This window comes from Schistocerca gregaria, chromosome 5, assembly GCF_023897955.1.
Source record: "Schistocerca gregaria isolate iqSchGreg1 chromosome 5, iqSchGreg1.2, whole genome shotgun sequence".
NCBI lineage: Eukaryota > Metazoa > Arthropoda > Insecta > Orthoptera > Acrididae > Schistocerca > Schistocerca gregaria.
In genome coordinates, this window is record NC_064924.1 from 315,883,283 (window position 1) to 315,908,942 (window position 25,660).

Here is a 25,660-nt window from a genome sequence, read left to right on the forward strand (position 1 = left end):
TCGCGGGAGGCGTGCCAGAGATACATCCCTGCAGTCGCGCTATCCTCTGTGTCCTCGGTGCCTCAGATGGATAGAGCGTCTGACATTTAAGCAGGAGATCCCGTGTTCGAGTCCCGGTCGGGGCACACATTTTCATCTGGCCCCGTCGACGTATGTCAACGCCTGTAAGCAGCTAAGGGTGTTCATTTCATTGTAATTTCATTCTAACGAGCTGCATGCTCACCGATGGTATCTGTTCTTTCGGACATGGCCGAAAGAACAGATGCCATCTTAGTATATATTTAAAGCTATCACTGTAGGTGTTCGAAATGGTCACCATTAACATCCACACACATACGATGCCGCCGAACTGCAGCACGAACTACTGACTTTAGGGTGTTCAGTTGGATATTTGCACATGGATTCTCGAAGTTCATCTAATGTGCGTGGTTTTTGTCGATAAACGACGTCTTTTTAGAGTTCTCACAGGGAAAGGTCCAAAGGAGCTAGGTCTAACACGATTTTGGTAGTGGGCTGGGGCGCCATCTTGTTGAAAGTAAACTCTTCCGTCTCCTTACAAGTCTCGGATGGCAGGTAAAATGGATTTCTGAAGCTTCTGAATGTACACCTCACCGGTAACTGTGCCGTAAAAGAAGAATGGCCCAATCAAGCCACTGTCACAACACCATACACCTTCTTCAGTCTTTCATGAATGCGTATGGGCGTTTCACCTTCTGCATTCAAGAATTCAATCACACAACGCTGTCTCAAACGAACATCGATGTCGGCCATCTTACAAACTTCTGCTGTGCTGCCACCTGTTGACACAGAAAGTTACTACTGCAGTGGATTGCAGAAGAAGGTTTGAGGAATGGCGCCAAATTCAAATTTTTCACTTAACTTAATTTTTTTAAGTAGAAAAAAATGGGAGGCATTACTTTTTGACCGACCCTCGTAGTTCTAAGTTCTAGGGGACTGATGACCTCAGAAGTTGAGTCCCACAGTACTTAGAGCCATTTGAACCATTTTTCACATGAGTCTCTATTTATAGACGGTAAAAATTGTAAGAGCGAAACTGCAGATAGTGTTGAAACTTTATATTTCCCCTGTTTGAAACCATCCAAGTTTGTGTGTACATCTTTATGGTTCTAACAAAAATTCGTAGAAAGTAGACATGGAAGAACGTTCTGCGTGTAAGTAAAAATGTCTAAGCACGGTTCTTGGTTCCATTAGAATGATTGGTTTCCTTATATAGTGAATGTACTACGTTTGAGAGGGTCCGGCGTCCCATATGCGACAAAGTTAGTAAAGGGGAATCCTAAATCTGCAGGCGAGTTAAACCGCGGACCTCCCGAATAAGAATCCGCTGTTTTAGCACTGCACTTACTCGCTCCGTAAGATATTAGTAATAGTTGCGAAATTAGCTGAATTTTTCAAACTATTGCTCGCTGCCATATCACCGAGGAAGGGGCCGCAGTGATGTTACCGCTACACACATTTTTGGAGAGGGCTGCGTGTAAATCCTTCTTCATGTAGCATTTTACTCGTATTTCTTCAGACACGGAATGGAACCTCTACCTCACGCTTCCTTTTTTTATGTATTATAAACTTGCTTTCTTTTATCTTTCCCACGAGTGTTCTTATGACATCGTAATGTCTTGTATATACCTTATAATGTGTTCAAATGAACGAAAACAAAACTATGCATGGTTTCGCTGCTTCAGTGTTGTTATGATTTCATAGATTTGTTGTTAAAAAAATCTCCATATAACTTATTTGGTGTACAAGTCCTAAAGTAATACATTTTAGTAATGTAAAGCGAGTCATGTGTGATGTATTCTTTTATGCTAGCGCATTCCGACAAATTAACAGAAGAAACTTTGGGTATCGGAAATAACTAACCGGACACAACGTATTAAAGTGGGACGCTCGATACATTGAAACATTTTCAGACGCACTGCGCAAGGATCTCTTATTACGCTCGTAAATCAGTATCAGGGCTAAACGAGAAATACAATTTTCAGGAGTTGGAATATTTCTCGTGTCCGCTTACATATTCCCGGACGATTAATTACCGTAATTAATACGACTGTTAAAATAATTATGCCGGCAGTCGTATTAACAAGGACATTCATTAGTGTAATTTATTGGGCTATAATGGAACTTAATATGCAACATTCAACGAATCAAAACAGATTGCATTACTTTTTCAATTCAGTTTAAGTGGATGCAAAGTAGAATTCACTCCCGCTATGTGCAGTGTAATCCAGCAAAAAGCGTAACACAGGTATGCGGCTTTCGAATAACACTAAATTTTTTAAACCGTATTTAGACAGCCAATACTTTTATGTAATTTATGTGTGGCTGAGTTGAAAGGTCTCAAAAACTTGTAGGTTCTGGATTCGATCTGCTATCGGCCCTAAGAATTTATGCTGTCATTTTAACTTCCGTAACATTATTTATGTGTGATGAGTTGAAAGCTGTCAAAAAATTGTAGGTTCTGGATTCGATCTGCTGTCGGCCCTGAGAATTTATTCTATCATTTATCGTTTTCTTCGCCTCCAGAAAGGCTTTGTGCAGGTGAAAATATTAATTTGCACTGCTACTCAGATATTGCGTTCTCTATAACTGGCTGAATGGAGCAGTTCTCAAGTCGAAGAAATCCAATGACATAACACCAGTAATAGCACTAGCTGGATTTTTAATTTAGTTTAAGGCAGGTAATGTGAAATTTGAATAAAAGACTGATTTCTTAATTAACGTATCATGTGATTAGGAACTTATACGAAGTATCTCAAATAGCTACCTGTTCCTCCAACTATCCCAATTCCGATGCGAAGATAAAAAGTGTGTGCGGTTTTTCAGTTTCGTGACAGATTAAATCTGAGACCCAGATTCGAACCCTTTCACGGCCAATGTGCTTACCGACTGAGCTATCCAGGCACAACTCACGATCCGATCATGCAGCTGTACTTCTGTCAGTACCTCTTCTCCTACCTTCCAAGCTTCACAGAAGTTCTGCATGTCTTCCGGAAACAGCACTCTGGGAAGAAACGATACTGGCGGCGACTGCCGTAGAAAAATAATACAGCGCCAAATGAATAGCTGTGGACTACAATCCATTAGCAGTCTTTAAACTTCTATTTTACATGTACCTGCAGGTACAGAGGGCGAATTCAGTATGCTCAGTAACTCAGATGGTAAACGCACCATCGAACAGGCAGATTTCCTGCGTTGAGAGGTTCGCGCTACCATGCCATTGTAGTGCAAACAAAATGATCTTCACAATATTTTTATGGTACAATGTTCTCATGCAGCCCGCAACTAGTGGTCGTGCGGTAGCGTTCTCGCTTCCCTCGCTCGGGTTTCCGGGTTCGAATCCCGGCGGGATCAGGGATTTTCTCTGCCTCGTGATGGCTAGGTGTTGTGTGATGTCCTTAGGTTAGTTAGGTTTAAGTAGTTCTAAGTTCTTGGGGACTGATGACCATAGATGTTAAGTCCCATGGTGCTCAGAGCCATTCTCATGCATGATCTAGGACTCTGAGAACCTCCGCTTAAGCATTAAAACCGTACGCGACAGTCCAACGTGTGGTGTGGTCTGCTTCAGCGTCCTTTCGTGCGGCCGTTTTTCTTTTCAGGGTCGTCAGTAACCGCTACAGTTTATCTGGTTATGTTGGAACGATTTGCATTTGCACAGATAGAAGAACTGCATTCTGCAACAAGATGGTGCCCTTCCTCACTATGTCTCGATCGCTTTGGGCAACACATTTCCAGGTCGCTGGATTGGCGAGGGGGACCTATTTCTAGCCCCCTAAGATCTCCGGACATAATCCGAAAGGTTTTGTTTTTCTTTGTGGCTTTGCGAAGGATGCTGTCCACCAAACACTAGCGCGGGGCGGAACAGCGAGCTCGCCTCAGAGGAGTAATTGCGCACGTTAATGAGGACATGCGATGCCGGACATGGGAGGAAATGGAATACGCCTTAGATATCAGGCGTGTAGCAGGTGGAACGCACGCTGGACTGTGTTAAATAGCTAGTAATTTTTTAGGTGTGCGTGAACATGATGGCGCAAAACGCATCTTTCCACCTATCTCCAATTTCTGAATTACACGTACCGGTTGCTAAGATTGCACGATAAGCACTTTGATTGTAGGGTAGGCAACTTTCAGAGGTGATAGTATGGACTAAAACAAGGGAAAAAAGTCAGTTGTAAAATGTCTACCTTTCGATCTGCGGGCACTTGTTCAGTAGAAGAGTTCAAAAATGGTTCAAATGGCTCTGAGCATTATGGGACTTAACATCTTAGGTCATCAGTCCCCTAGAACTTAAAACTACTTAAACCTAACTAACGTAAGCACATCACACACACCCATGCCCGAGGCAGGATTCGAACGTGCAACCGTAGCAGTCCCGCGGTTCTGGACTGCAGCGCTTAGAACCGCTAGACAACCGTGGCCGGCAAAGAAGTAAAAACCAAATGCTTCTATGTATTACTAAATTGCTATCCCTTACTCTTTAACCTATGGAACAGATTTGCTACACTTTCCCGGCCTGCCTGACAGAAATTATAGTTAGTGTGTCCATCAGGATTACAATTTAATTCTAGAGCTCATTATTTCGAGGACTGGTCTCACACCTATTCGATGCCTGAATTCCAGACATTGTTGGAATTGTTCGAAGACGTTATAAGGTAATAACTGGTAAGAACTAAAGGCTTGACGTACATACATTTACACAAATGCGTTTAACCTGGTGGACCTCTGCCACCACCCATTTGGCTCTGAAGAAGTGTAGTTCCTGTAAATACGTCGAAATTATCCGTTACAGATTTATATTAGTAATTATTATTTCGCTTAAACTTGGCTATTCTTTAAGATCATGAGAACTGAAGAGAAAATTTAAAATGACACGAAGGAAGAAGCGGTTCATAAAAATGGCTCTGAGCACTATGGGACTTGACATCTGAGTTCATCAGTCCCCTAAAACATTTTGATCACCCCTTATAATTGCCAGTTGCATCAGTGCTTCAAGTTTGTTTCCGTGAACCCTGTGACACATAGCGTCCACCATAGTGGACAGCTGTTAATGGTCGCTTTTTTGGCATTTTCAATCAGTCCTGAGGCTGCAAATGCACACAGTACACTGTAGTGGGCACTCCCTACAGGTGTTGTGCCCTGCATGCATTTGCAGCCTCATGACTCATTGACAATGCCAGAGAATTGACCATTAAAAATTGTCCACTGCAGTGAAATTCATGCACCACACGGTTAAGGTAAGTTGTCAGTTCCATTGATCAAGTGAACCGTCTTGTTAAACGGATTGTGTAGACGAGCCTGAAGATCGTCGTTCTCAGTACTTCCGGAAAGCATGTAGGTTTGTGTTCAAAGTTCTTACTGTTCAGAAAATGGATTTGTCATCCGGTCTAACTACTGTTGCATTCTGTCGTAACGACAACTGTATCTATAGTTCGTTCGTAGATGTGACGTAGTCACGGCAGGTAGGCGCGGTCGCTTGGTCCACAAAGGACGCAGTGCGGAGCTATCACTTTCTGGGAAGAGACCGTTATCGTCACAGCCTCACGTTTCCGGCGACTGGTATCGCCTGCTAGAGAAAGCTTAAGCCACCATCCACTACACCTACACCTGGATCGGGCTCTTATCGCGGTAAACGTTTCCGCCACAGCTTACTTAAAGAAAAAAGTGCCAAGTCGCAAGCTACGACCTAGATACGAACTTCGTGAAAGTTTCGCGCAGCTCAGCACCCACTTGCAAACGAAATTTTTAAAATGTGTCCTTCCTCCGCAGTTTAATAGTGGGAATAAATCATGATTTTATGCGACTGTGGAATATCGTACGTTGTACATCAGGAGAAGACGTAACTTTTAAAATTTCCGGAACATACGTTCTGAGACAGCTCAAAAAAAGACAGTAATTTCTGTTAGCTATTTTTCACTTGGTGATCATGTTGGTAAAATTATGGGCTTCCACGTAAGTATACTGACGATCTTTCATTTTGGCCACCAGCAACAGAGTAGGATGGGAGCAAATGATATTGGTGCACAATCTCTCTCTCTCTCCGTCCTGGATTTTAATACGTCTTACACATTTTTCATGTTTTGGTATTTTTTAAAATTGCTTTATTTCCACGTTTTGTCGTACGCCCTTCCTGTCGCCACAGCAGCTAGTTAACCTAAGGCATGTGTGCCATCTATCTGTGAATCGAGTAAACTTTGTTCTGTGTTATCGTATTTTAACTGTTCGAGTATGGTATTTTATGAGACAGGGATTGGGGACCGGCCCAACAGTCGCTTATACCACACGTTCTGGTTGGCCAGTGTGACGCATCGCAGCTAACGTACGTTAATCCGCCGCGCAGTCCCGATCCGGATCTAATTTATCTATGTCTCGCAAGGTATCTCCCTGGGAGTATGCTATATGGGTAGGGTGGTCCACAAGGAATTGTCCGGCACAAACTGTACACGAAGTAGACATGCAGGTACATCTGCTGATCCTGAACAAATGTTGTCATTCAGTGTTCGCATTCAAGGGAATGGTCGACTTTGGTTTTTTTTGTTTTCGGAGAATTTTAGGAAAGAGTGATTCGTCTTAAAGGAGACTGCATATAAGACGTTGGTGCGACCTATTCTGCTCGAGTGTTTGGGATTCGTACCAGCTCGGGTTAAAAGAAGACGCAGAAGCAATTCAGAGGCGGGCTGCTAGGTTCATTACCGGTAAGATCTGACAACACTTTAAGTGTTACGGACATGCTCCGGGAACTCGGATGGAACCCCTGGAGAGAAGGCGTCGTTCTTTTCGAGAAACACAGTTGAGAAAATTCAGAAAACCGGCATTTGAAGCTGGCTGCCGAATGATTCGACTGTCGCCAACATAGGCTCATACGGACAGTTGTTTTATCCTCGCTCTATTTGCGAGTGTAGCAGGAAAGGAAATGGCAAGGAGTGGTTCAGGGTACCCTCCGCCACGCATCGTACGGTGGCGTGCGGAGCACTTGTGTAGATGTAGATGAAGGACAAATTATTATCCGCACTTTCACTTATGCCTCTTCCCGGAGCTTTCGTTCAAATCCTGTTGATTGTCCAGGCTAAATTTCCGGCATCATGTAAGTGATTGGTAAGTAAATAAAATTAACAAAGAAATGAAAATGTAATCCATTTGTAGAACTTAACTTTTCTTGGCTTGTCGGGGGAAAATGAAGTAGCTCGCTTGGGACTGTCCGGCCCAGTGAGGCAGCAAAGCCGCAGTATTTAACTCGGAGATACGATTCCCAGATGTTTGCACAGACCTTCAGCCTCTTCTTCCCGGTGACATCCAAGCATCCTGAACTATTTGTTCCGGTGATCTGACAGCACCTCACCCATGTTATCTGAACCCCCGTCTCCCGACCTGAGTGACAATCTTACTTCTCCGCTGCTTTTTTCTTCTCGAGGGGGACGAGATTCAGCCATTCGCAGATGTCTCAAGCGTCTCATGTTCAAATGTGTGTGAAATCTTATGGGACTTAGGACTCGAACCTTCTCCGGGACCAGCCGCCAAGCGTTCTGCCGTCACTATTTCATTGTTTGCTGCGGTTTTTACATATGGCCTGCAGACTACAAATAACTGCACGTTCTTTTTCGTAGTTGTTATTAAATTTTTCTTGTTATTATTAAGATCCACATGCATTTCTAACCGCCTTCTTGTTGTTATTAACATCCACAGTACGTTACTAACCGTCTTTCCTTCTTCCGAAAATAGTTAATTCTTCAACACAGAAACACAACAATACATTACCCAACGGTTATTACCAACGATTGATTGATAATGTACCATCATTTAATTGATAAAATAAACAGAGTGGGGAAGAAGAAAAAACAAAAACAGTTTGGGGTATGGTGTAGAAAGAAAGGCAAAGGACAACCTAATTACAAAATATGCTACCAGCAATAGATAAAAACGCAAGAAAAATCAAAATGATAATGCTAGGACTAGTTATTGTTCAAGATACTATCGCTAGTGTCGATCTATTGTAATTGTAGATTATAGTAGTGGGAAAGCAGACTTTTCTTCGCACTCAACGAATTTCGTGATTGTTGACTGCAATAAAATTTATACCGGGTGTCTGATTGTCTCTCCCAAGAGGCGCGTTTTCTCCTGTGTTCCGGCAGATATTTGCAATTCCGCTTGTGCGTTGTGAAGCTGGAGTCAACCCAAACAATTACTGCCCGTCACGTCTTTAATGCGACGCACATTGTCAACAGAAGACGGCAGTTTGTTCCCACTGCAAACAAAATTATTTTTAAATCGGAACATTACGTGCGCAATCGATAGAGCGTTCCAAACTTAGTCTAGTCCGATATTCGTTTTATCGATATGTATGAACATAGTCAGTGAAACACGAAGAATAACGAGTGCTCCAGCAGCGACTCAGCAGTCCTACATGCTTGGTGATGCGGTCCAGGGCGGTGTTGTCGCAACTGGAATGCTGGTAATTTTTCGAGTTTTACTGTCCCTGTTAAAATGTATCGATAAAACGAATGATGCACTACTCTAGTCTGGGACCGTTCTATTGAATGAACACACAAAAAACCACTTTAAAAATCATTTTGGTTCCAAGGGGAAACAAACCGACGCTTTCCGTCGACACTACTCCAGATACACAAGGTAAAAATGAATTTGCAGATACCTTCTGAAACACAAGAGAAAAAGCACGTAACGACTCTTACGAGAGAGAGAGAGAGAGAGAGAGAGAGAGAGAGAGAGAGAGAGAGAGAGAGAGAGAGAGAGAGAGATCTTGTATAGACATGATTTGGATCTGGGACACGGCAAGCGTCCACAACAACACACACTCTGGGTCACGAAATTTTAACCCTGGATAGCTGATGTCAGTAGGAACCAAAATTACTAATGTTGTGTAGGTCGACAACGCATAATTTTTAAACTACGGAAACTTGACGCCACGCGCTCTGATTGCCTGCGGGATTGCCCTGCTGTCGGATGCTCGGGACAAAACATAACCGCGAATGCTTTGCCGCCAAGCCGGCCCGCACACTCGGTCTTAGCGCGCCTGCCTTCCACTCTGTGGCCCTGGGGGCGAAACCGCCACGGTCCCGACACTTACATTGTAGTTTCATGATAAGATGTACGCCACGGTCCCGACACTTACATTGTAGTTTCATGATAAGATGTACGCCACGGTCCCGACACATACATTGTAGTTTCATGATAAATGTACGCCACGGTCCCGACACTTACATTGTAGTTTCATGATAAGATGTACGCCACGGTCCCGACACTTACATTGTAGTTTCATGATAAGATGTACGCCACGGTCCCGACACTTACATTGTAGTTTCATGATAAGATGTACGCCACGATCCCGACACATACATTGTAGTTACATGATAAGATGTACGCCACGGTCCCGACACTTACATTGTAGTTTCATGATAAGATGTACGCCACAGTCCCGACACATACATTGTAGTTTCATGATAAATGTACGCCACCGTCCCGACACATACATTGTAGTTTCATGATAAATGTACGCCACGGTCCCGACACTTACATTGTAGTTTCATGATAAGATGTACGCCACGGACCCGACACTTACATTGTAGTTTCATGATAAGATGTACGCCACGGTCCCGACACTTACTTTGTAGTTTCATGATAAGATGTACGCCACGGTCCCGACACTTACATTGTAGTTTCATGATAAGATGTACGCCACGGTCCCGACACTTACATTGTAGTTTCATGATAAGATGTACGCCACGGTCCCGACACATACATTGTAGTTACATGATAAGATGTACGCCACGGTCCCGACACTTACATTGTAGTTTCATGATAAGATGTACGCCACGGTCCCGACACATACTTTGTAGTTTCATGATAAGATGTACGCCACGGTCCCGACACATACATTGTAGTTTCATGATAAATGTACGCCACGGTCCCGACACTTACATTGTAGTTTCATGATAAGATGTACACCACGGTCCCGACACTTACATTGTAGTTTCATGATAAGATGTACGCCACGGTCCCGACACTTACATTGTAGTTTCAAAAGTTTCATGATAAGATGTACGCCACGGTCCCGACACATACATTGTAGTTTCATGATAAATGTACGCCACAGTCCCGACACTTACATTGTAGTTTCATGATAAGATGTACGCCACGGTCCCGACACTTACATTGTAGTTTCATGATAAGATGTACGCCACGGTCCCGACACATACATTGTAGTTTCATGATAAGATGTACCGGGAACAAACCCGTCAACAGCTGTTAGTTCGGTTACAGAAGGTCTTTTACAAATTGTGTCGGCTCTGAAAAGGGCCTTTTTTGTATCTAGGACATTGTTTAACTAAAGAGGTGCTCGAACTGACGACCCTGTGACGAGACACAAGCTCGGTAACGTCGAACGGTATTTTGCCGAGCTCTTTCAAAGATTCCTTGCATTGCCCTGATGTGATTGGCGGCGTGTTGAATGCGATCCATTAATTCCTTTTCGTTTCTTTGTCGTTCGCTTCCGGATGGGTGACCTTGAACCTTGAAGAATACCCACAGGAAAAAGTGCGGTGGCGTGAGGTCTGGTGATCGCGGGGGCATGTCCTGTGAGCACCTCTGCCAATTACCCGGTCATCGAAGAGTTCATTTAAATATCTGCGCACAGCACGACTGTTACCATGCGGGCGCCTCATCATGTTGCAACCACCGTAGCATCTTCCAGCAAGTCGGGTAGAGTTTTTTGCAAAAAGTGAAGTTTATATGCCCCGGTAAGTCGAGGAGGTAGATGGACCGGCCCAATCAGATGGTCACCCACAATGCCTGCCCAAATGTTGAGGGAAAATCGTTCCTGGTGTCCGTGGACGTACGTGACGAGAAGATTTTCCCTTGCCCAATAATGAACGTTTCGAGTGTTGTGAAGACCATCCCTATGGAAAGTGCACTTGTCGATAAACCACGCAATGGCTGGGAAAACCGTAGCCTGTGTTTATAGTCCGCAACAGGATTTAGAACTTGGACAGGGTGGAAACTAAATGGATGCTGGCCGTCATCCCTCAAAACCTCCCAGACTAGCTGATGAGTGTCCCCCATGTCGTGTCCAATCGCTAGAGTACTTGTCGTAGGTGCTTCCTCCAAGCGCTCTAGGTCTCTCCAAATGCTGCATCCCGTCGTGTTCGAGGTATTCCAGAATCACCATGATATCCCGCTAACGAGCCTGTTTCGCCAAGTCGCTGGTGAATTGCTGTTAACGTTTGCGGGTGTGGGTGGCATCTTACTGGGTACAGTTCCTTACACAGCCGTCGAGCTTCAAGTGCATTACCGTCGCCGGCCTGGGTGGCCGAGCGGTTCTAGGCGCTATAGTCTGGAGCCGCGAGACCGCTACGGTCGCAGGTTCGAATCCTGCCTCGGGCATGGGTGTGTGTGATGTGCTTGGGTTAGTTAGGTTTAACTAGTTCCAAGTTCTAGGGGACTGATGACCTCAGAAGTTAAGTGTTATAGTACACAAAGACATTTGAACCATTTACATTACCGTTGGCTAGTCCATAAACAAAAACCGTACCTCGTTGTTCTTCAAACGAATAGTGTGCCGCCATGCTTACTGTATGAATTATAGCAGGTGACGTGTGTGTGCTCCGAAGCGAAGACTACGTGCGAATGCCCCCGACGTGAGGTGGAGACAAACAGCAAACCCTATACGACAGGTGTGCGTATCACGTTGGGGCAGTGACGGGGCGAGAGACATTTTTTTACGTGTGAACCGACAACCATAGCGTTGCCTGTCAACCGACGAACGCAACAGAGCAATCCCACAGCCAATCGGAGCGCGGGGCGCCAAGTTTCCGTAGTTTAAAAACGGTGCGTTGTCGACCTACATACTAGTAATTTTGGTTCCTACTGGCATCAGCTATCCTTGGTTAAAATTTCGTGACACAATTTTTCTCCACCCAGAGAAAGAGAGAGAGAGAGAGAGAGAGAGAGAGAGAGAGAGAGAGAGAGAGAGAGATACTAAGTCACGGTGTGCGGGACAAACCTTGCACACACTTTCCTCGTCTTCAACACTATTGATTTAAAGAGGTTCAGTTTGTTGCTTCATTGCGATTTGTGGCACAATGTTGACACTCTACGTAGGTACATCCACTATTTAACAATGCCTGCTCACTCACTGCTGACCAGTCGATGGCTCTGAGCACTATGCGACTTAAATTCTGAGGTCATCAGTCGCCTAGAACTTAGAACTACTTCAGCCTAACTAACCTAAGGACATCACACACATCCATGCCCGAGGCAGGATTCCAACCTGCGACCGTAGCTGTCGCTCGGCTCCAGACTGTAGCGACTAGAACCGCACGGCCACTCCGACCGGTGTGACCAGTCGAAAGCACACCTGCTTTTTACATTCGTATTTTAAGCTGCCGCCGTAGTTACTCCGCTGGACATCGGTTACTCGCCAGGAATAAAATCAGTCTCGGAACTTTTTGTACGGGCAGTGTGCGCTTCCCTATAAATGAAAGAACTGACAGGCCGTCTCTAGTTTTCTGAGTACTGAGGGGACTGTTTTCTGCTCGGGTGAGACCAGCCGCTTCACTCGATTGACGCAGCCAGTGGACCGTCCCTTGCGGCCGCGAGATACGTGGAAGCACTTGCTTATGCCGCTGCAGGTGATTTAAAAAGCACAATGGCCGCGAGGAGGCAGATTTATTCCGGCTGACAGCTGGCGGAAGTGTCGCCTAATAAATGCGAGCGAAGCGAGTGACGAGAAAGTTATTGCCGGAAGTGACGTGACCGGTGGGCGGAGCCCCCAGGCGGGTGTCTGTGCTTCACTGGGGACAGCGCTCCGCCCGCAGCGCCCGGCCCCCAGACGGTGTCTGGTTTCTGCCGCCACGTGCACCGACCAGCCTCCACTGTCTGCTGTAGGTCGCTACCACCCGCAGTCGGGGGTATTACAGCGTAGTAAGCGGCGTCATTCCAATGGCGCCGTAATTCCGTAGACAATAACTCTGCACTCGGGAACTGCGAGATTCGTCTAGTGGAAATGTCATTGTCTTTGACCGTGGCCACTGTGACTGAGTTAGGGATGGTGGATATATGTATCAAAATAACCGGTTTCTGAAGTAACTTATTTTCGGTTTTTGTTATTCCTATTACTCGTATTTCCTGGGGGAAAAAAAAGCCGGAGAAATCGAACAAAGATCGAAAAAATTTCACTCTCTCATTTTCAAGATGCATAGAATCAAAATATTAAAAAACAAGTTCAGATATGTGTTAATTGCTAAGGGACCAAACTACTGAGATCATCGATCCCTAGACTTAAATGCTACTTTATCTACGAGAGACATACACTTCGTCCAACGCTGTTTTAATTTGTTGTTCTCTTCCGAATATTAGGAATTGTCCAAGTCTCCAAAATAGCTATTACTTGCTGCAATCACTTCGTTGGAATAAAATTTTTGTCCGCCAGCCATTTATTCGAATTGGGGAACAATTAGTAGTCCGAGGAAGCCAAGCCTGGAGAATAGGGGGGATGTGAAACGCGTTGGAATCCTATTTACAATAATTTTGCGACTACAACGGCTCCGTTGTGTGCTGGTGCATTGTTGTGATGGAAAAGAAGTTTTTTGCCGTCCAATCGCCGGATTTTTTTTTCAGCTCGTTTTTCAAGCGGTAAAATAAAACAATGGTTCAAATGGCTCTGAGCACTATGGGACTTAACTTCTAAGGTCATCAGTCCCCAGAACTACTTAAACCATACTAACCTAAGGACATCACACACATCCATGCCCGAGGCAGGATTCGAACCTAAGACCATAGCGGTCTAGCGGTTCCACACTGTAGCGCCTAGAACTGCTCGGCCACTCCGGCCGGCTCAAACGGTACAATAACGATGAATAATATGCACCGGTAATAGTTTTACCCTTTTCCAGATAGTCGATGAGGATTATCCCTTGCTAGTCGCAGAAGACAGTCGCCATAACCTATCCGGCCGAAGGAATGGTCTTCGCATTTTTTGAAGCAGATTCTCCCTTGGTAACCCATTATTGTTTAGATTGTTGTTTGGTCTCTGGAGTATAGTAATGTACGCATGTTTCAGCAACAGTGACGAAACGACGGTTAAAGTCTTGCGGATTCTTCCTGAACAGCTGCAAACAATCCTTGCAACAATTCAAACGATTCCGTTTTTGGTCAAGCGTGAGCAATCGCGGAATCCCATCTTGCGGATAGCTTTTTCTTGTCCAAATGTTTATTCAAAATATTATGTACCCGTTCGTTCGAGATGCCCACAGCAATCTCACGCACCTTAACTCTTCTGTCATCCATCACCGTATCATGGACTTTATCAATGATTTCTGGAGTCTTTAACCTACACAGTTCGTCCAGAACGTTCAGCATCACTTGTGTCCATATAGTCACTCCGAAAATTCTGAAACAACTGTTCTAATCAGGTGCAGAGTCACCGTAATGTTTATCAAGCTTCTCGTTAGTCTCCTGAGGTGTTTTGCCTTTCATAAAGAAATGTTTAATCACCACACGAAATTCTTTTTCGTCCATTTTTTGACAACCACTCGACTTCCTCGATTCACAGGAATGCCAAACACAAATAAATAGACCAGTAAGGATGAAATTTGGTGTGCGTTGTTTCCAAAGATGCTACAAACTAAACATGACCTCCACACCGCCGGTGGTGCCATCTCTGGGACTTTGCACGGACTTTTCAAACGCCCCTCGTAACAACACACACACACACACACACACACACACACACACACACACACATGCCCGAGGGAGGACTCGAACCGCCGGCGGGAGCTGCCACGCCATCTATGACATGGCGCCTCAAACCTCGCGGCTATTAAAATAAATAGGCAAATGAAAGCAAACTTTGTCCGTCCACCGTTCACTGCTTTCCTCGAAAAGTGATAAGTGGTTGAATGCTACAAAAAATAACCAATTTTCCTCTTATTAAATCCTGAGTTTTTTAAACTGTGCTGAAAAATCATGTTGTAATCGGGAATCGTACCACTACTTGGCCATTACGAATAATCATTGCTAAATAATGAAAACTGATGTTGAAGAACTCTTGCTTTTCGTATTAATTTTTCCGTTTCCAAGAGCTACACGCAGATAAAAGCATATCATGCAGACACAGACAGCAGATCACTTACCTACTGTTCTTATTGTATACTATGAATGAATTGTTGTTATCTTTTCTCGTAATCTTTTAAGTAAATCAAGTATTGCACTTCATAGTTAACGTCACTTCGTGAAGATATTTCCGGCTTGGTGCCATTCTATAATACAACGGAAGTCCGGCGACGACAGCGAGAAACTGTCGTTTAGACCAGCTTGGGCCACGTCTTGTACATTACACGTACACGCGTATCTTGAGCCCGACACTTGGCAACAGGGACATAATTGTGTCATCGATGCTGTGCCAGTTCTTGCTCGTTTCTGTCAGCGTTCTTGTTAAAATAGCACTAGCTTTTCTCGTTTTCTATAATAATGCAATATTTCAAACCACTGCAAATGTTACGAATAAAATTATTCCTTTTTTTTAAAGCTATATTGAGAAATAGAAAATTTTAGCATTGCTGCTATGACTAATTGAGATTTCGGTTTAGTTGCTCGGTTATTATTACAAAATAAAAAACACTTGTACAACCGAGACCAAAAAATATCGGTTATTCAGAAATAAAATACCATTATCGGTTTTAACCGGTCGGTTTTCTCCATCCCTGGACTGTGCGTGCTTATCGTGACTGTTACTGTCTTGTACTGCCCCCGTCACATTGCTTATATATACTGCTGCGCGTTTCGAACATGTTCTGCTCAGGTGGCATTACCTTTCTTCATTGTATTGCTATGATAATTGTGCTTTGGAAAGAGATTACTAAGAAATGGCTCTGAGCACTATGGGACTTAACTGCTGCGGTCATCGGGCCCCTAGAACTTAGAACCAACTGACCCTAACTAACCTAAGGACATCACACACATCCATGCCCGAGGCAGGATTCGAACATGTGAGCGTAGCGGTCGCGCGGTTCCAGACTGAAGCGCTAGAACCGCTCGGCCACTGCGGCCAGCTAAAAGAGATTACACCAACAAAAGTAAAACAAAGGGGATGGCATGTAGTTGAATTCAATCAGACGACGCTGATAAAGTTAGATTAGGAAGTGAGTCAAAAGTAGTCGGAAACTTTTGCTGTTGGGGCAGTAAAATAATTACAGTGTCCAAAGTAGGGTGAGTAAAAAATACTGAGTGGCAACAAAAAGGAAAGCTTTTCTGAAAGAGATAAATTTGTTAACATGGAATTAAAATGTAACTGTTTGAAAACATCGGCTGAACGTATTTCTCTCGAGTGTAGCCTTTTACAGAAACGAATCGTGATCGATAAACTGTTCAACCGAGAGGAGAATAGAAACTTTTGAAATGTCGAGTTACAGAACAGTGCTCAGTATTGCATGGGCGGATCAAAGAATTAATATAGGTAGTGAATCGCCGCTCGGCGTGGCCGAGCGGTTCTAGACGCTTCAGTCTGGAATTGCGCGACCGCTACGGTCGCAGGTTCGAATCCTGCCTCGGGCATGGATGTGTGTGATGTCCTTAGGTTAGTTAGGTTTAAGTAGTTCTAAAATCTATATGTAAACTCCCATAGTGCTCAGAGCCATTTGAACCATTTTTAGGTAGTGAATCGAAATGGGGTGAAAAGAAATTTACAGCATAATTTGACCTGAAAGAGGTATCGGTTGTTACGTCCTGAGATACGAGGAAATCATCAGTTTGGTAATGGAAGGAAGTGTGGTCGAGGTAGTAAAAATTCAAAAAATGTTCAAATGTGTGTGAAGTTTTATGGGACTTAAATGCTAAGGTCATCAGTCCCTAAGCTTACACACCTATGCCCGAGGGAGGACTCGAACCTCCGTCGGGATCAGCCGCAGAGTCCATGACTGCACCGCCTTAAACCGCTCGGCTAGTACAAATTGTTGAGGAAGACTAAGGCTTGTCTGCATTATCAAGTTCAAATGGACGTAGCTTATAGGAGTTACGCAGAGGTGAAGGGGCTTGTGCAAGCTAGGCTAGCGTAGAGATATGCATCATTCTAGTGTCAGGACTGAAGAGCACAACAGCAAAATTCTTGCTGTGTAAGTCTTCTTACACAAGGGTGAGGAGAGATGGGCTGCAAAGTGGTGCAGCAAATGTCGTCGTAGGAAAGCTGGACAGGGGCAGAAATGGTCAGCAAGCAAGTTACCACAGCAAACAGAAGATTTATTTGACTTGTATTTCGCGAAGTGTACGAAGACTCATTAAAAATACACCTAGCTATCATAATGTGAACAACGATGAGGGTCTCTGTACTGAACACGAAAGATGGTGTCGTTTCAAAGAGGCTACGAGCACGAGTGGCGTGAACGGCTTCCGCCGGCCGTCCTATATCGCAATTGGCAGAGGGCGCTTATAGTCCAGAGCTACTGGATGCGTGGCGCAGCAGGCACGCACCATTGGGTCTGCTAGATCCTGCGCAACTGCTATCGGCGTCGGACGGAACTTACAGTTCGGTTATCAACTTTCTGGCGCCTGTGGGGTGACATTTAATTAATACGAGGGTCACTTCAAAAGAAATACGCACTATTTTTAACCCATCTTTTATTCTACATGTTTGAAATTTTTACACTGTGTAGATATATCCTTTAGGAACAATATTTTCATTTCTCCACATAATTTCCATCCCTCTCAACTGCCTTACGCCATCTTAGAACCAGAGCCTGTATACCCGCACGGTAAAATTCTGGACCAACCTGTTGAAGCCACTGTTTGGCTGCGTGCACAAGGGATTCATCATCTTCAAACATTGTTCCACGAAGAGAGTCTTTCAGTTTCTCAAAGAGGTGATAGTCACATGGAGCCAGGTCAGGACTGTAAGGCGGGTGTTTCAGTGTTGTCCATCCGAGTTTTGTGATCGCTTACATGGTTTTTTGACTGACACGTGGCCGTGCATTGTCGTGCAACAGCAAAACATCCTGCTTTTCCCTATGTGTCGAACATGACTCAGTCGAGATTGAAGTTTCTTCAGTGTCGTCACACATGCATCAGAATTTATGGTGGTTCCACTTGGCATGATGTCCACAAGCAAGAGTCCTTCGGAATCGAAAAACACCGTAGCCATAACTTTTCCAGCAGAAGGTGTGGTTTTTAATTTTTTTTTCCTTGGGTGAGTTTGTATGATGCCACTCCATTGATTGCCTCTTCGTCTCTGGTGGAAAATGATGGAGCCATGTTTCATCACCTGTCACAATTCTTCCAAGAAATTCATCCCCACCATTCTCGTTCTGTTCCAAAAGTTCGCTGCATACCGTTTTCCTTGTTTCTTTGTGAGCCACTGTCAACATACTGGGAACCCACCTGGCACAAACCTTTTTTAACGCCAACACTTAATTCTGCAAACACTTCCTTCCCCTCTCCCAGCGTAGCGTGACAATTCGTTCACTATGATGCGTCTGTCAGCAGTCACCAATCCGTTAACTCTCTGCACCTTGTCTGGAGTGTGTGCAGTACGAGGCCTGCCGCTGCGAGGACAATCCTCAATATTGCCGCTCCCGCTTTCATCACGTAACCTGCTTGCCCACCGATTAACTGTACTGTGATCGACAGCAGCATCTCCATACACCTTTTTCAACCTCTTGTGGATGTTTCTCACTGTCTCGTTTTCACAGCACAGGAATTCTATGACAGCACGTTGCTTCTGACGAACGTCAATTGTAGCAGCCATGTCGAAAACATGCTGTGACGGCGCCACTCACGGGAACAGGTTGAACTAAGTTTGAAAAAAACCGGGAAGGATGTATCTACACACTGTAAAACTTTCACTCATGTAGAATGAAAACTGTACTTTTACAAAAATAGTGTTCATTTCTTTTGGAGTGACCCTCGAGCATGAGACCACTGTGCTAATAGAAGTTATGGAAATAATCTAAAATTAACTATTTAATAATTTACAAAATATGTCTAATGTAACCTCCATGCAGTCGCTTCTTACGAGAAAATGGGCCCAGAGTGAAGGGCGCGAAAGTGACGTCGACTGTTTTTTTTGTTGCGATATTGGTCTGTCATCATTGACAATGTTATCTAATTAATGGATTATAGCTGGTGCCAAGATATCGTCATTAGTCCTAGAAGGGCAATTGCAAATGAGACGCTACTTCAACTTAAAAGAACTGTACAATTACCACGCAAGCTGCCGAAGTAGCGTCAAAGCGGAAGGAATGCTCAAAGCTGGAAGCAACGTAATATGATTATTATTGTTGTTGTTGTGGTCTTCAGTCCTAAGACTGGTTTGATGCAGCTGTCCATGCTACTCTATCCTGTGGAAGCTCCTTCATCTCCCAGTACCTACTGCAACCTACATCCTTCTGAATCTGCTTCGTGTATTCATCTCTTGGTCTCCCTCTACGGTTTTTGCCCTCCACACTGCCCTCCAATACTAAATTGGTGATCCCTTGATGCCTCAGGACATGTCCTATCAACCGATCCCTTCTTCTAGTCAAGTTGTGCCACAAATTTCTCTTCTCCCCAATTCTTTTCAGTACCTCGTCATTAGTTATGTGATCTACCCGTCTAATCTTCAGTATTCCTCTGTAGCACCATATTTCGAAAGCTTCTATTCTTTTCTTGTTCAAATTATTTATCGTCCATGTTTCACTTCCATACAGCGCTACACTCCATACAAATACTTTCAGAAACAGCTTCCTGACACTTAAATCTATACTCGATGTTAACAAATTTCTCTTCTTCAGAAACGCCAGTCTACATTTTATATCCTCTCTACTTCGGCCATCATCAGTTATTTGGCTCCCCAAATAGCAAAACTCATTTCCTAATCTAATTCCCTCAGCATCAACCGACTTAATTCGACTACATTCCATTATCCTCGTTTTGCTTTTGTTGGTGTTCATCTTAATCTTCCTTTCAAGACACTGTCCATTCCGTTCAACTGCTTCTCCAAGTCCTTTGCTGTCTCTGATAGAATTACAATGGCATCGGCGAACCTCAAAATTTTTATTTCTTGTCCATGGATTTTAATGCCTGATCCGAATTTGTTTTCTTTACTGCTTGCTCAATATACAGATTGAATAATATCGGGGAGAGGTTACAACCCTGTGTCACTCCCTTCATTAGTGATCGTAAACATCAAATTAGATTACTGACAGCATGAGATGTACATACAAATGTCTTCCTTTATGCGGTCAGTTCGTGAACGGAACTGGTAAATATCTGAACAGAACATATAGCTTTAAGTACGCACATAGAATTACCTTAGGAAAACGAATGTAGATTTAGAAGATCATTATTACAGATTCAGCTTTGTCACGCTCTACACTGTTACGTTTGAATGGAACCGACCGCCTTCTTTGCATATCGTATTCCAGTCTCGCGGGGGACAAAAGGGAGGCCGATTACTCAACTGTTCGCCAAGATATGGAAGGCAGCCTGTTTGTTTTGTCGCGGACGAGACGTCACGAGCTGACGGCGTTTGATACGCGCGGCTGGCCTGGCAGTAAATTAGCGCCGCGGACGGGATTCTAATTCCCAGTGATTGCTATCGCGGGGAATCCAATCAGCGGACTCGCGCGGCGACCGTCACAGCCGTCACCGGCTACCAGCCACTTCTCCCAATGTCCCAGCGAGCGCCACCGAAACTCGCCTCTAACATGTGCGTGGCGCGTTCCTTGTGTCTTAACAGCTACTCTCCCTCTTGTAGAGTCAGAGTACATAGCACAGAAGCCGTATCGCCCATTACTCTCTGAGCTAGCGATAAAATAGAAAGGTAGGTTTATAGACCATTGCCTCAGCACAGAGTAACTCGTTCCTGCCCCAGACTTGAACGTTTGAAACCATGCTTCATGTTCATATCCGCCTATACTCCGTAAGCAAGCAAACGGTGAGTGGCGGAGGATACCTAAGGAACCACTGTCACGTACCCCCTCTTCTGAAACAGTCAGGAATGCTGCGCTGGAACAGCGACTATTAAGCATAGTTTACACGACGACATTGGTTTACGCCACTCGTTGCGTGGATTGAGTTGTACGCAAGTGGTTTCATATATGATTGTAGAAACGGCCACACCAGTATACACTTGTCGTGGCTGAAGTGAAAGTTTTGGCAGCTGCACGTCGCTCAAGTTGTGATGGAGTTTAAACCTGTTGTGTGGAATTGCTGCATGAGAAAAAAATAAGAAACGTGTTTCGATTCGTGACTGGATGAAGAAAAGACGTCGGCTCGGTTGCTCACCATCCTAGCTGAAATGATTTATAACGGAAGATCCAAGAAGTTCTTTTAATTATCTTATTATGCGATAAGGAACAATGGTACTGCAATGCATGAAACACTGTCGCCAGAACTAAAATTAGGTATCATATTGCTTGCATTACAATCGAGAACACTCGGCATGCTATAAGATACGGTTTTTGTTGTTGATGATGACATTATTTCATTAACGCCAATAAATATTAACAGTAATAATTATTGACTTTAGCAACAATACTTATTCGAAGCAGGCCGCGTTGAGAAGAGAATGGTTTGCAAACTACTCTCTTGAAGATAGATCTGTACAGTGGCAATATTTCAAAATTCTAACGTATGTGAATGGGGAGCACTGCAGCGATGTTTTAAATCGATGAATGTTGCATGAAGAATGCAGTTTCTTGAATTTGTGTAGCCTTCCCTCCTGTCAGTATTCCTAAACAAAGAGTTGGCCAACTCGAACCACGGGATTTTAGTCTTGTAGACGAGAGCATTGCCACCGCTAGAGTTACACTTGCTTGTATTTTTCTTAATTCAGCTGTGTATGTGCTTCTAACTCCATAAATTTTGCCCTGCAGCTCAGGTTCTGTCAAACCATCTATGTTATGATCGAACATGACGGTCTCAGTGGCAGCAATATGTTGTTTATTTTTGTAATCAACATCACTGAAATCCCACAACACCTATGCAAAACATAGATATCCAAAAAGCGAACATTATTCTCCGCTCCCCACATCATATTTCAGTTCGTCTGCACTCTACGAACACACATAACCTCAAAACTCACGCAACTAGTGTCGCCAAAGTTGTAACACGCCGAAAGTGTTTAGTTTCACCGACGAGTTGAGCAAACGCGCTGGCGGGTATGCGCAGTGGCCGGTAGTGCAGTTTGCCTGCAACCTAGTATCGTCGTGTAAACTAGGCTGTAGTACACCTCTAGTTGTATGTTCATGGTCTTTACGCGAGATTTACGTAGGAAGAATGCAGTATACTAATTGTCGTATCACGTATCAATACCACCCCACAGGTATCAGAGTTAGCAACAGAATTGCAAATTTCCGTCAGACACCAACAGCAGTTGTGCGGGATCCGACGAACCCAATGGTGCACTTAGCCACACCCCTAGCAGGTCCGTACCACAAGCGCCCACTGCCGCTCCAACATAGGCCGGCCGGCGGCAGCCACACTTGCACTCCAAGGCCTCTTCGCTACGTGTTGCTTCACAGATGTCGCTTAGTCTCGACTACGACACCATCGTTTGTTCTTTAGTTCAGACAGCCTCTCCTTATTGACATTGAGAGCTGGACATTATTTCTTACTGCATTATTTGTAATGAGTCTTCGTACACTTGGATAATTACCAGTCAAATAAATCTTCTGTTTACTGTGTTAACTTGTTCGCTAATTGTTTCTGCACCTGTCCATCTTACCTGCTAGGACAGGTGTAGCACCACCCTGTAGCCCATCTCTCCTTACTGTTGTGTACGAAGTCGTACAAAATACTAGTTGATTTTTAAAGAAAAGTATGTTCTCTGAGTCTAAACACTAAACCTCACCCTGATGTACAACACCTCAGTTTTAGCGACTGTCACTAGAGTTAGATGAGCATGTAGGTTACGTTGTCACGCCTATTAATCGAACCAGTGACAAAACGCGCTGCTCTTCTTAGAATATTCTCCATTTCATCTATCAACCCTATCTGGTTTGTCCCATAATGATGAGCAGTAGTTACGTGTGAGTCAAACTACGTTTTGTAAACTACATACTTCTTCCTGAAGTATCTTCTAGTGAATCTTAGTCTGACATCTAACTCTCCTCTGAGCATTGTTTGTGGATGAAATTTGTGAGAGAGTTTACGAATAAATTGCATGCTATAGAGAATAAAAGCCGGCCGCTGTGGTCGAGCGGTTTTAGGCGCTTCAGTCCAGAATTACGCGGCTGCTACTGTTACAGGTTCGAATCCTGCTTCGGGCGTGGATGTGCGTGATGTCGTTAGGTTTAAGTAGTTCTAAGTCTAGGGGACTGATGACCTCAGATGTTAAGTCCCATAGTGGTTAGAGCCATTTGAAGAGAATAAAAAATAGGGATAGTGTTGTAATAAAGGCAGGAATATCCTAGGAAGAGCAGCGCATCTTGCCATACGTTCGTTTCCTAAATGTGGAAGAAGAAAAGTAGGTGCTTAACGATGTGTACGACATGTTTCCGGTTTACGCTTACTACTTATTAACTGGCATCTCGATGTTGTTCACCACAGAATATTCGTTCATTTCTTACTTGCCAATAAATTCCTAAAATTTCGTTTGTATGTTTCAGGAACAAAAACGTGTCTGTGTGCCTGAAAAGGGGCACATATGACAATTCTAACTTTTCGGTAATGAGAAAGCCTCGGAGGAACTGTTAAATGAAATGGACAAGCTACTTGTTACAGAATTAGAAAAACAGATTAAGAAATAAAACAACAAAGATAATCAAAGGCAGAGAAATAGTATCAACCAAACGCCGCAGTTGGATGGAATATTCCGCCCTTAACCCCACCTCAACCCAGTAAATGATATAAAGTTAGGTCAGAGAACTCAAATACGATATGTGTAACAGCATTTATCGAATAAATTAGACGGAAAGTATACGAATACGAAAAGAATAGAAATAAATGGAGAACATACTCTAATCAATCGAAAGTCTCTGAAGTGAACTTCATTAGTGCAGGCATATGGTACGATAATGGAGCGAAATTTAAGTGGAAGGAAAGCTATATTATACTACAGAGTGCGAAGCCTGAATAATTTCCCCGTACCTCATGCATTAAGAACTCGCTGGCTCATGTCGGAAGAAAATTGAGTCAGCGCCATTTCAGTCAAGAGTTTGGACTCTGCATTGTTCGTTGGTTTATCGGACACCACATCCTTGATCGCGAAAACAAAGTAACGGGGGTGAGGTGGGTGGGAGATCATGGCCAATAAGAAAACGCCGTTACCAGCCGCCTCGAAACAGTGTTTCAGAAAATGAAGGTTTCCGTGGGCGTATTAATCTCGTTAGCGTAATGCACGGTAGGTTGGGTACACTGCGGAGGTGTCTAATTCCTGGATGTGCTTCGCCTCTCGCTCCATTTCTGTCGCGCGAAATAAATCATCCTGGTCTCTCACGGACGCAGGTCAGGCAGTGCTCCACATTAATCACTGCGCCCAAGGAAAACAATTTGCAGTGTCATTTGCGTCTCCTGCTCAATGTTTTTGTTACGATACAATTTCCAGCATACGATTCCCTTAATTGCAGTCGGTAAGTGAGTTGCACATATCTGTCTGATGAGTTGCTACGCGACAAGATATTAATGATCTCATTTAATATTGCTCTTTCTAATGGCTTAATGAAAGCGACAGCAATTAAAATGCAGAGCGGAATCTGTTGATATCACTCTTATTTATCTACCCAGAAAGCTGTTGTGAGTAGCAACGAGTACTCCCACCTCATATATTATTACTAGGGCGGAAGGCCGCGTAGCACTCTATCTCGGTCTTAAGATTCGAATACACCATCGAGTGCGATTTTCAACTTTGCTGTTCAGTGCCTTTATTGACTTGTACCACAAGTCCGCAACTGCCGGCGAGATGTATTCTATACGAAGTCGTTTACCATGCATCCTTTCCATGGTTCTCCGCCCCCCCTCCCCCCCTCCCAAATAGCTGCATCAGTCCTCTTAGGATCCTCCAGCAGTACCACAGCTCGAAGGCACCTATTCGCCTCTTTACAGCCTGTCGCTGTTAGAATTTCTCGTCATGATAATAGTTTCTTCGTAATTAGGATACTAGGTTTCTAAAGGTACGTTTTGGTACTATATTGGAACTTAAAAAATAGTACGTGTTGCTCATCACGTCCTCTCTTCTGAATCTTTAACAGTGACGTCGATAAAAACAAGACATATGGTGGCTTTCGACAATATTTTGGACCTATTACCTCGACTGTCATCTCTAAATAGTAGTCACGCACAGCCAGGACGCTTCTAAATCCAAACCACAAGTGGATAGAAGTATCAGTCGTAAGAAAATGGCCAGGAAGTGCAGATAAGATCAGCAGACTACACACCAGTGTTCCAAGTCACGATAGCCAAGCATTCCCCAAGTTTTATGCCTGGAAGAGGCAATGATTCGTTCATCGATTGGGATGAAGGCATTGATTTTGGCGGCCTGTCGATTATTTTGAAGATAAGTGCGCTCTGTGTCAAAGCCGTTGCCAGTAAGATACACAGACGGTCCCCAATTGGATATGGGTGGGCCCAATTGGGACGTCAACTCCGTCTCAGTGCCAGTTTCCAGGATATCCAGGAATTGTGGACCTGCTTGTCTCAGGAAACAATAAGAGCACACCCCGTCGGT

The 25,660-nt window shown here is 44.1% G+C and overlaps 1 protein-coding gene and 1 non-coding gene across 5 annotated transcripts in view; both read left to right on the plus strand.

Annotated features, from left to right (window-relative positions):
• The window catches only part of LOC126272337 (pro-interleukin-16-like), a 612,371-nt gene that overhangs the window by 426,515 nt on the left and 160,196 nt on the right, over positions 1-25,660 (plus strand). The gene's annotated exons all lie outside the window — the stretch shown is intronic.
• Positions 11,326-11,409, plus strand: Trnas-gga (transfer RNA serine (anticodon GGA)). The gene is given in 2 exon segments: positions 11,326-11,365; positions 11,375-11,409. It is a non-coding gene; the product is annotated as a tRNA-Ser (tRNA).